Raw genomic sequence first — 9,973 nt, forward strand, 5'->3', positions numbered from 1 at the left:
CATGCCGGGCACATTGTATTACATCACACCTCAGAGGCGCTCGTATCTTCATGCCGGGCACATTGTATTACATCACACCTCAGAGGCGCTAGTATCTTCATGCCGGGCACATTGTATTACATCACACCGCAGAGGCTCTCGTATCTTCATGCCGGGCACATTGTATTACATCACACCTCAGAGACACTCGTATCTTCATGCCGGGCACATTGTATTACATCACACCGCAGAGGCACTCGTATCTTCATGCCGGGCACATTGTATTACATCACACCGCAGAGGCGCTCGTATCTTCATGCCGGGCACATTGTATTACATCACACCGCAGACACTCGTATCTTCATGCCGGGCACATTGTATTACATCACACCTCAGACACTCGTATCTTCATGCCGGGCACATTGTATTACATCACACCGCAGAGGCGCTCGTATCTTCATGCCGGGCACATTGTATTACATCACACCTCAGACACTCGTATCTTCATGCCGGGCACATTGTATTACATCACACCGCAGACACTCGTATCTTCATGCCGGGCACATTGTATTACATCACACCTCAGACACTCGTATCTTCATGCCGGGCACATTGTATTACATCACACCGCAGACACTCGTATCTTCATGCTGGGCACATTGTATTACATCACACCGCAGAGGCGCTCGTATCTTCATGCCGGACACATTGTATTACATCACACCGCAGAGGCACTCGTATCTTCATGCCGGACACATTGTATTACATCACACCTCAGACACTCGTATCTTCATGCCGGGCACATTGTATTACATCACACCGCAGAGACACTCGTATCTTCATGCCGGACACATTGTATTACATCACACCTCAGACACTCGTTTCTTCACGCCGGGCACATTGTATTACATCACACCTCAGACACTCGTATCTTCGTGCCAGGCACATTGTATTACATCACACCTCAGAGACACTCGTATCTTCATGCCGGGCACATTGTATTACATCACACCTCAGAGGCGCTCGTATCTTCATGCCGGGCACATTGTATTACATCACACCTCAGAGGCGCTCGTATCTTCATGCCGGGCACATTGTATTACATCACACCGCAGAGACACTCGTATCTTCATGCCGGGCACATTGTATTACATCACACCTCAGAGACACTCGTATCTTCACGCCGGGCACATTGTATTACATCACACCGCAGAGGCGCTCGTATCTTCATGCCGGGCACATTGTATTACATCACACCTCAGGCACTCGTATCTTCACGCCGGGCACATTGTATTACATCACACCTCAGAGGCACTCGTATCTTCATGCCGGGCACATTGTATTACATCACACCGCAGAGACACTCGTATCTTCATGCCGGGCACATTGTATTACATCACACCTCAGACACTCGTATCTTCATGCCGGGCACATTGTATTACATCACACCTCAGACACTCGTATCTTCATGCCGGGCACATTGTATTACATCACACCTCAGACACTCGTATCTTCATGCCGGGCACATTGTGTTACATCACACCTCAGACACTCGTATCTTCATGCCGGGCACATTGTATTACATCACACCTGAGAGACACTCGTATCTTCATGCCGGACACATTGTATTACATCACACCGCAGAGACTCGTATCTTCATCCCGGGCACATTGTATTACATCACACCGCAGAGACACTCGTATCTTCACGCCGGGCACATTGTATTACATCACACCTCAGAGGCGCTCGTATCTTCATGCCGGGCACATTGTATTACATCACACCTCAGACACTCGTATCTTCATGCCGGGCACATTGTATTACATCACACCTCAGACACTCGTATCTTCATGCCGGGCACATTGTATTACATCACACCGCAGAGTCGCTTGTATCTTCATGCCAGGCACATTGTATTACATCACACCTCAGGAACTCGTATCTTCATGCCGGACACATTGTATTACATCACACCGCAGAGACTCGTATCTTCATCCCGGGCACATTGTATTACATCACACCGCAGAGACACTCCTATCTTCATGGCGGGCACATTGTATTACATCACACCTCAGAGGCACTCGTATCTTCATGCCGGGCACATTGTATTACATCACACCGCAGACACTCGTATCTTCATGCCGGGCACATTGTATTACATCACACCTCAGACACTCGTATCTTCATGCCGGGCACATTGTATTACATCACACCTCAGACACTCGTATCTTCATGCCGGGCACATTGTATTACATCACACCGCAGAGGCGCTTGTATCTTCATGCCGGGCACATTGTATTACATCACACCTCAGGAACTCGTATCTTCATGCCGGGCACATTGTATTACATCACACCGCAGACACTCGTATCTTCATGCCGGGCACATTGTATTACATCACACCTCAGACACTCGTATCTTCATGCCGGGCACATTGTATTACATCACACCTCAGAGGCGCTCGTATCTTCATGCCGGGCACATTGTATTACATCACACCCCAGAGGCGCTTGTATCTTCATGCCGGGCACATTGTATTACATCACACCTCAGAGGCACTCGTATCTTCATGCCGGGCACATTGTATTACATCACACCTCAGACACTCGTATCTTCATGCCGGGCACATTGTATTACATCACACCTCAGACACTCGTATCTTCATGCCGGGCACATTGTATTACATCACACCTCAGAGGCGCTCGTATCTTCATGCCGGGCACATTGTATTACATCACACCCCAGAGGCGCTTGTATCTTCATGCCGGGCACATTGTATTACATCACACCTCAGGAACTCGTATCTTCATGCCGGGCACATTGTATTACATCACACCGCAGAGGCGCTCGTATCTTCATGCCGGGCACATTGTATTACATCACACCTCAGACACTCGTATCTTCATGCCGGGCACATTGTATTACATCACACCTCAGACACTCGTATCTTCATGCCGGGCACATTGTGTTACATCACACCTCAGACACACTCGTATCTTCATGCCGGACACATTGTATTACATCACACCGCAGAGGCGCTCGTATCTTCATGCCGGGCACATTGTATTACATCACACCGCAGAGACACTCGTATCTTCATGCCGGGCACATTGTATTACATCACACCGCAGAGGCGCTCGTATCTTCATGCCGGGCACATTGTATTACATCACACCGCAGAGACTCGTATCTTCATCCCGGGCACATTGTATTACATCACACCGCAGAGACACTCGTATCTTCATGCCGGGCATATTGTATTACATCACACCTCAGAGGCGCTCGTATCTTCATGCCGGGCACATTGTATTACATCACACCTCAGAGGCACTCGTATCTTCATGCCGGGCACATTGTATTACATCACACCTCAGAGGCGCTCGTATCTTCATGCCGGGCACATTGTATTACATCACACCGCAGACACTCGTATCTTCATGCCGGGCACATTGTATTACATCACACCTCAGAGGCGCTCGTATCTTCATGCCGGGCACATTGTATTACATCACACCTCAGAGGCGCTAGTATCTTCATGCCGGGCACATTGTATTACATCACACCGCAGAGGCTCTCGTATCTTCATGCCGGGCACATTGTATTACATCACACCTCAGAGACACTCGTATCTTCATGCCGGGCACATTGTATTACATCACACCGCAGAGGCACTCGTATCTTCATGCCGGGCACATTGTATTACATCACACCGCAGAGGCGCTCGTATCTTCATGCCGGGCACATTGTATTACATCACACCGCAGACACTCGTATCTTCATGCCGGGCACATTGTATTACATCACACCTCAGACACTCGTATCTTCATGCCGGGCACATTGTATTACATCACACCGCAGAGGCGCTCGTATCTTCATGCCGGGCACATTGTATTACATCACACCTCAGACACTCGTATCTTCATGCCGGGCACATTGTATTACATCACACCGCAGACACTCGTATCTTCATGCCGGGCACATTGTATTACATCACACCTCAGACACTCGTATCTTCATGCCGGGCACATTGTATTACATCACACCGCAGACACTCGTATCTTCATGCTGGGCACATTGTATTACATCACACCGCAGAGGCGCTCGTATCTTCATGCCGGACACATTGTATTACATCACACCGCAGAGGCACTCGTATCTTCATGCCGGACACATTGTATTACATCACACCTCAGACACTCGTATCTTCATGCCGGGCACATTGTATTACATCACACCGCAGAGACACTCGTATCTTCATGCCGGACACATTGTATTACATCACACCTCAGACACTCGTTTCTTCACGCCGGGCACATTGTATTACATCACACCTCAGACACTCGTATCTTCGTGCCAGGCACATTGTATTACATCACACCTCAGAGACACTCGTATCTTCATGCCGGGCACATTGTATTACATCACACCTCAGAGGCGCTCGTATCTTCATGCCGGGCACATTGTATTACATCACACCTCAGAGGCGCTCGTATCTTCATGCCGGGCACATTGTATTACATCACACCGCAGAGACACTCGTATCTTCATGCCGGGCACATTGTATTACATCACACCTCAGAGACACTCGTATCTTCACGCCGGGCACATTGTATTACATCACACCGCAGAGACTCGTATCTTCATGCCGGGCACATTGTATTACATCACACCGCAGAGACACTCGTATCTTCATGCCGGACACATTGTATTACATCACACCTCAGACACTCGTATCTTCATGCCGGGCACATTGTATTACATCACACCGCAGAGACACTCGTATCTTCATGCCGGACACATTGTATTACATCACACCGCAGAGACACTCGTATCTTCATGCCGGGCACATTGTATTACATCACACCTCAGACACTCGTATCTTCGTGCCAGGCACATTGTATTACATCACACCTCAGAGGCGCTCGTATCTTCATGCCGGGCACATTGTATTACATCACACCGCAGACACTCGTATCTTCATGCCGGGCACATTGTATTACATCACACCGCAGACACTCGTATCTTCACGCCGGGCACATTGTATTACATCACACCTCAGAGGCACTCGTATCTTCATGCCGGGCACATTGTATTACATCACACCGCAGAGGCACTCGTATCTTCATGCCGGGCACATTGTATTACATCACACCGCAGAGGCGCTCGTATCTTCATGCCGGACACATTGTATTACATCACACCTCAGACACTCCTATCTTCATGCCGGGCACATTGTATTACATCACACCGCAGAGGCGCTCGTATCTTCATGCCGGGCACATTGTATTACATCACACCGCAGAGACTCGTATCTTCATGCCGGGCACATTGTATTACATCACACCTCAGACACTCGTATCTTCATGCCGGGCACATTGTATTACATCAGAATTTCACCCGCAGAGTTAAATAGATGGCTTGGAAGGGGCATCGAATCATTGGGAAGTGAACTCTTTTACAGGCAGGGCGGCCGAACGCTTTCACGGGGGCCAGGATTACTTTCCACTGATGACACCCGTGCCGGTGGCCTTACACTTTCTCTTACATTCCCCCCCCCCCCCATATTCTCTCTCACACTCCTGCCCCCCCCCATATTCTCTCTCCCTCCTATGTATTCCCCCACCTGTCTCACCCTCTCATACTTCCTCCTTTCACTCCCTCTTACATCCCCACCCACATCCCCCCCTCTCTTACAGGCTCTCTCCACCCACTTACACCCTCCCTTTCTTGCTCACTCACTCCCCCTCTCTCAATGCCGCTTCTCTCCCTCTCCAATCCCACGCCCTCCATACACTCCCTTCACTCTTCCACCTGTCCTCCCTCTCTTATACCCCTATCCCCCTCCCTCTTACTCACTACCCCTCCTGCTCTCACTCGATGCCCATCTCCTTTCCCTTAATCTCCCTCCCTCTCAATACTCCCCCTCCCCATTTCACACTCAATAACACCCCCCCCCCTTCTCTAAATCTACCTTGGGTGCTGGGGGGGGGGCAAGCCTCCACTGCCGATTACGATCCCGCGGGCTGATGTGGAAGTCACAGGGGCTGAGCGGAGCACGTGGAGGAGAGACTTGAGGTGAAGGCCGGGCCACAGATGGGGATACTTGAGGCCCGGGAGTCTGAGCCGGCCAGGCCTGGTCCGTTTCCCAGCTCTCTCCTCGCCCTGTCGGTGACCCTGGTTATAAGCAAAATGAATCACTTTGGTACTGGGGAGTTTTGCAGCAAACGTGCAAGCCAGGCCCTGCCAGCTCTATAGCACTATGGGGGTTATAGTTTCATAAGAAATAGTTTTCAATGGAGCAAGGATTTCCTATTCCTAGATCTGCATTACTCAACCAGGCTTCTCTTCTAATGCAAAGCTCGGGGAAAACCCACGGCAGGAGCCATCTTTAATGGGACCAATATTAGACACAGCTTTTTCTGAAACCATTATCTTCCCGGGAAGTCTCAATTGATGCTGGGACGCAAAGACCAGATACACGTGTCCTTTTTATTCCTGCAAGCTCTCAAACGCAAGGCGGGATAATTGTATAACCAATTGGTACACATGGAGGTCTGTGCGTTCAGTCCGGCCACCAAGGGGTTAACGTATTTGGATCTGGCGCCTATGTAGAAGGGTGTCTGATTTGGACTGGGTATTTAAAACCAGTTTGTCTAGTTATTTTAGTCACTTTACTTGAGAACGGCCAGCAGGCCGAAACGTTGTTTATGGCAATGAATTCTTTCATTCAAATCTGCGTGCCCACCATCTACTTACATTGGATACTCTGGTCGATAAACAGGTCTTCCCATGGACTAGAGGGGACAGTAAATGTATCATTGCTTTATTTGATATTTTGGTGGGCAGTAAGAATTCACACGTTTTTTGCCTTTGTAGAAACTACATCTGCACCGTATTTTGAGCGTGCTGATTCTGATGGGTGGCGCCTGTCTTCTCCTTGGGGCGCCCGGTTACCTTGTGTCTCGCTCTGCTGTATTCGTGGTGTGCACCACCTATTCTTGGCAAAGTTTCCTTTTAAAGCTGCAATCCTGCCCACTGTTTACATAATTTATATATTTTGCAGTGGCCATCATTAACAAAGTGTTGGTTAACGCTCCAGAGAGGAGTTTGGTGTTTTTGTCCGGTTCTTGTTTTGTGTCCTGTTGATAAACCTGATAAGCGATCCCTACGTCTCCGGCCTTCCCCCTGGGAGAAAAGACCCTGCAGAGTGGCTGTCCCTACAGTGTCTCCAACGCCAAGGCCTCGGGTATCGTAGGCGCGCGTGACCGAGTGCGTCACGCACGCCTACTGCAGAGGGGATCCGTAGCCTGGGGATCTAGAGGAGGCAACGCGACAGGGAGGCGTGCCCATGACATCACGGGAGCGGTTCGCCTTCATTGGCTGAACAGCGCATGTGACCCGGCCGGCGTGCGACAATCAAAAAAATAGTTGCCGCAGGAAAAATAGCGCGCGCTCTATGGCTTGCCTCATAAAGGCGGGCCTTTGTCGTGCCGCGTGCGCCAAGTATGGCCGCGGCCTTAGGAAGTGATTGGTGTGTGGTGTGTGGTGTGTGGTGTGTGGTGTGGTGGTTTTCCCACTGTTTTTATTTCTATCCCTCGCTACTGGCGCTTATCTGTGGTAGCTGCAGATACCCGCGGCTCCGCTCCGAATGCGTGTTTGCGCATAGTTACAGCGCTCGCTCTGCCCAGCTCTGATAGACACTGGGAGATGCAATAAGTGTGTGAGATGCAATAAGTGTGTGAGATGCAATAAGTGTGTGAGATGCAATAAGTGTGTGAGATGCAATAAGTGTGTGAGATGCAATAAGTGTGTGAGATGCAATAAGTGTGTGAGATGCTGCCACGGTCACTCATTGCCCAGGTTTTGTGTAAAAGGGGTCATTGTGGTCTGGCCAGAAGGGAGCTCTGTGAGCGCTGGGGAAGGTGGGAAGTGCGATGTCACCTTGAGTATCTCTGGTAGCGAGTAACACGGGTTAGGGTTGGGTATTAATGACTGGTTCCTTTGCCGCCCATAGAATGATCCCTTACAAGCTCGGGATGCGTTGGAGTTAAGGGCTCCCTCGCAAGGTGTATTGCAATATTGTACGGGGTGTCGGGCGACTGTACAGGTCTATTATAGGGCTATAGGAGGCTAGAACTTTTTAGTATAGGGCTATAATAGAGAAACTGACCACACACACACACACACACACACACACACACACACACACACACACACACACACACACACACACACACACACACACACACACACACACACACACTGATGCGCACCCACACATACTGGCACGCGCTGATATTTGCACATGTGCTGATATGGGCGCATACATGCGTACTGATATACAAGCACACGTAGACTGACTTGATACACACATACACACACGTGTGCTGACTGACTCGGACATATGCGCGCACACATACACACACACACACACACACACAGAGTAGGGTACTTCTGCTTTAAGCGTTGCTCAGCGTGTTCTGTGTACTTTTAACCCTTTTATTGCTGGAGGAGATGGCAATGCATTGCAAATCTTGCTTATTGTGCCCTAGAACGATTTATATATCTGGGTCTTAATCTTTATTGGCAAACTGGGCTGTGCAGCACAGACTTTATACCGGGCCTGTTTGAGACCGTGCATCGTTACAGCGCCTGTCACAATAAGCAGTGGCTTTGCAGCACAGACTTTATACCGGGCCTGTTTCTGAGACTGTGCATCGTTACAGCGCCTGTCACAATAAGCAGTGGCTTTGCAGCACAGACTTTATACCGGGCCTGTTTCTGAGACTGTGCATCGTTACAGCGCCTGTCACAATAAGCAGTGGCTTTGCAGCACAGACTTTATACCGGGCCTGTTTCTGAGACTGTGCATCGTTACAGCGCCTGTCACAATAAGCAGTGGCTTTGCAGCACAGACTTTATACCGGGCCTGTTTCTGAGACCGTGCATCGTTACAGCGCCTGTCACAATAAGCAGTGGCTTTGCAGCACAGATTTTATACCGGGCCTGTTTCTGAGACCGTGCATCGTTACAGCGCCTGTCACAATAAGCAGTGGCTTTGCAGCACAGACGTTATACCGGGCCTGTTTCTGAGACCGTGCATCGTTACAGCGCCTGTCACAATAAGCAGTGGGTTTGCAGCACAGACTTTATACCGGGCCTGTTTCTGAGACCGTGCATCGTTACAGCGCCTGTCACAATAAGCAGTGGGTTTGCAGCACAGACTTTATACCGGGCCTGTTTCTGAGACCGTGCATCGTTACAGCGCCTGTCACAATAAGCAGTGGGTTTGCAGCACAGACTTTATACCGGGCCTGTTTCTGAGACCGTGCATCGTTACAGCGCCTGTCACAATAAGCAGTGGGTTTGCAGCACAGACTTTATACCGGGCCTGTTTCTGAGACCGTGCATCGTTACAGCGCCTGTCACAATAAGCAGTGGGTTTGCAGTAAAGTGACTGGCAAAGTATTCCTGTGTTAATAGCAACAATACCATTCTATTGAGCAATTATTTATGCTACTCCAACCGCTGGCAGCCTAAGGGTTAATCCTGTTTCACTGGGAGCCTTGGTGTGACTGGCAGTGGGAGGGTTAATCCTGTATGTCCCTGAGGGGGCGTGGCCTCTGCGTGATTGGCAGCAGAAGCAGCCAGTGTGGGAGCAGCTTGGGAGCTGCCTCTTGCATGCAGGAAGGAAGGAGCCCCACCTCACTGCACAGGGTGAGATCTGCTGCACAGGGTGAGATCTGCTGCACAGGGTGAGATCTGCTGCACAGGGTGAGATCTGCTGCACTGTCCAAGGTAAGAGGTGTGTGCAGGGCAGGGGTTTTAACTAGAACCCTAGGGTTCCCCGGGCACCCCTAAAGGGTTCCCTGCAAGTTTCTGGTTATTTGAATATTGTATCAAATACAGAATTTATAATGTATCTGATCACAGAGTTACAATTAGAGAGAGAGTTTGGGTTCCTCAATTTCATTTGGGGTTCCTTAACCAAAAA

General features: G+C 49.8%; 1 protein-coding gene across 6 annotated transcripts in view; it reads left to right on the forward strand.

The window, feature by feature from the left end:
• The window catches only part of CPNE1 (copine 1), a 153,796-nt gene that overhangs the window by 94,001 nt on the left and 49,822 nt on the right, over positions 1–9,973 (forward strand). Inside the window, exon 1 of one of the 6 annotated variants that reach the window (XM_075572564.1) lies at positions 9,647–9,777. The exons of the other annotated variants lie outside the window; for them this stretch is intronic. The gene's annotated coding sequence lies outside the window, so the exon portion shown is untranslated. Of the gene's footprint in view, positions 1–9,646; positions 9,778–9,973 lie in introns of those variants that run through there. 6 annotated transcript variants of the gene reach the window in all.

The sequence above is a fragment of the Ascaphus truei genome, chromosome 15 (assembly GCF_040206685.1).
Source record: "Ascaphus truei isolate aAscTru1 chromosome 15, aAscTru1.hap1, whole genome shotgun sequence".
Classification (NCBI taxonomy): Eukaryota; Metazoa; Chordata; class Amphibia; order Anura; family Ascaphidae; genus Ascaphus; species Ascaphus truei.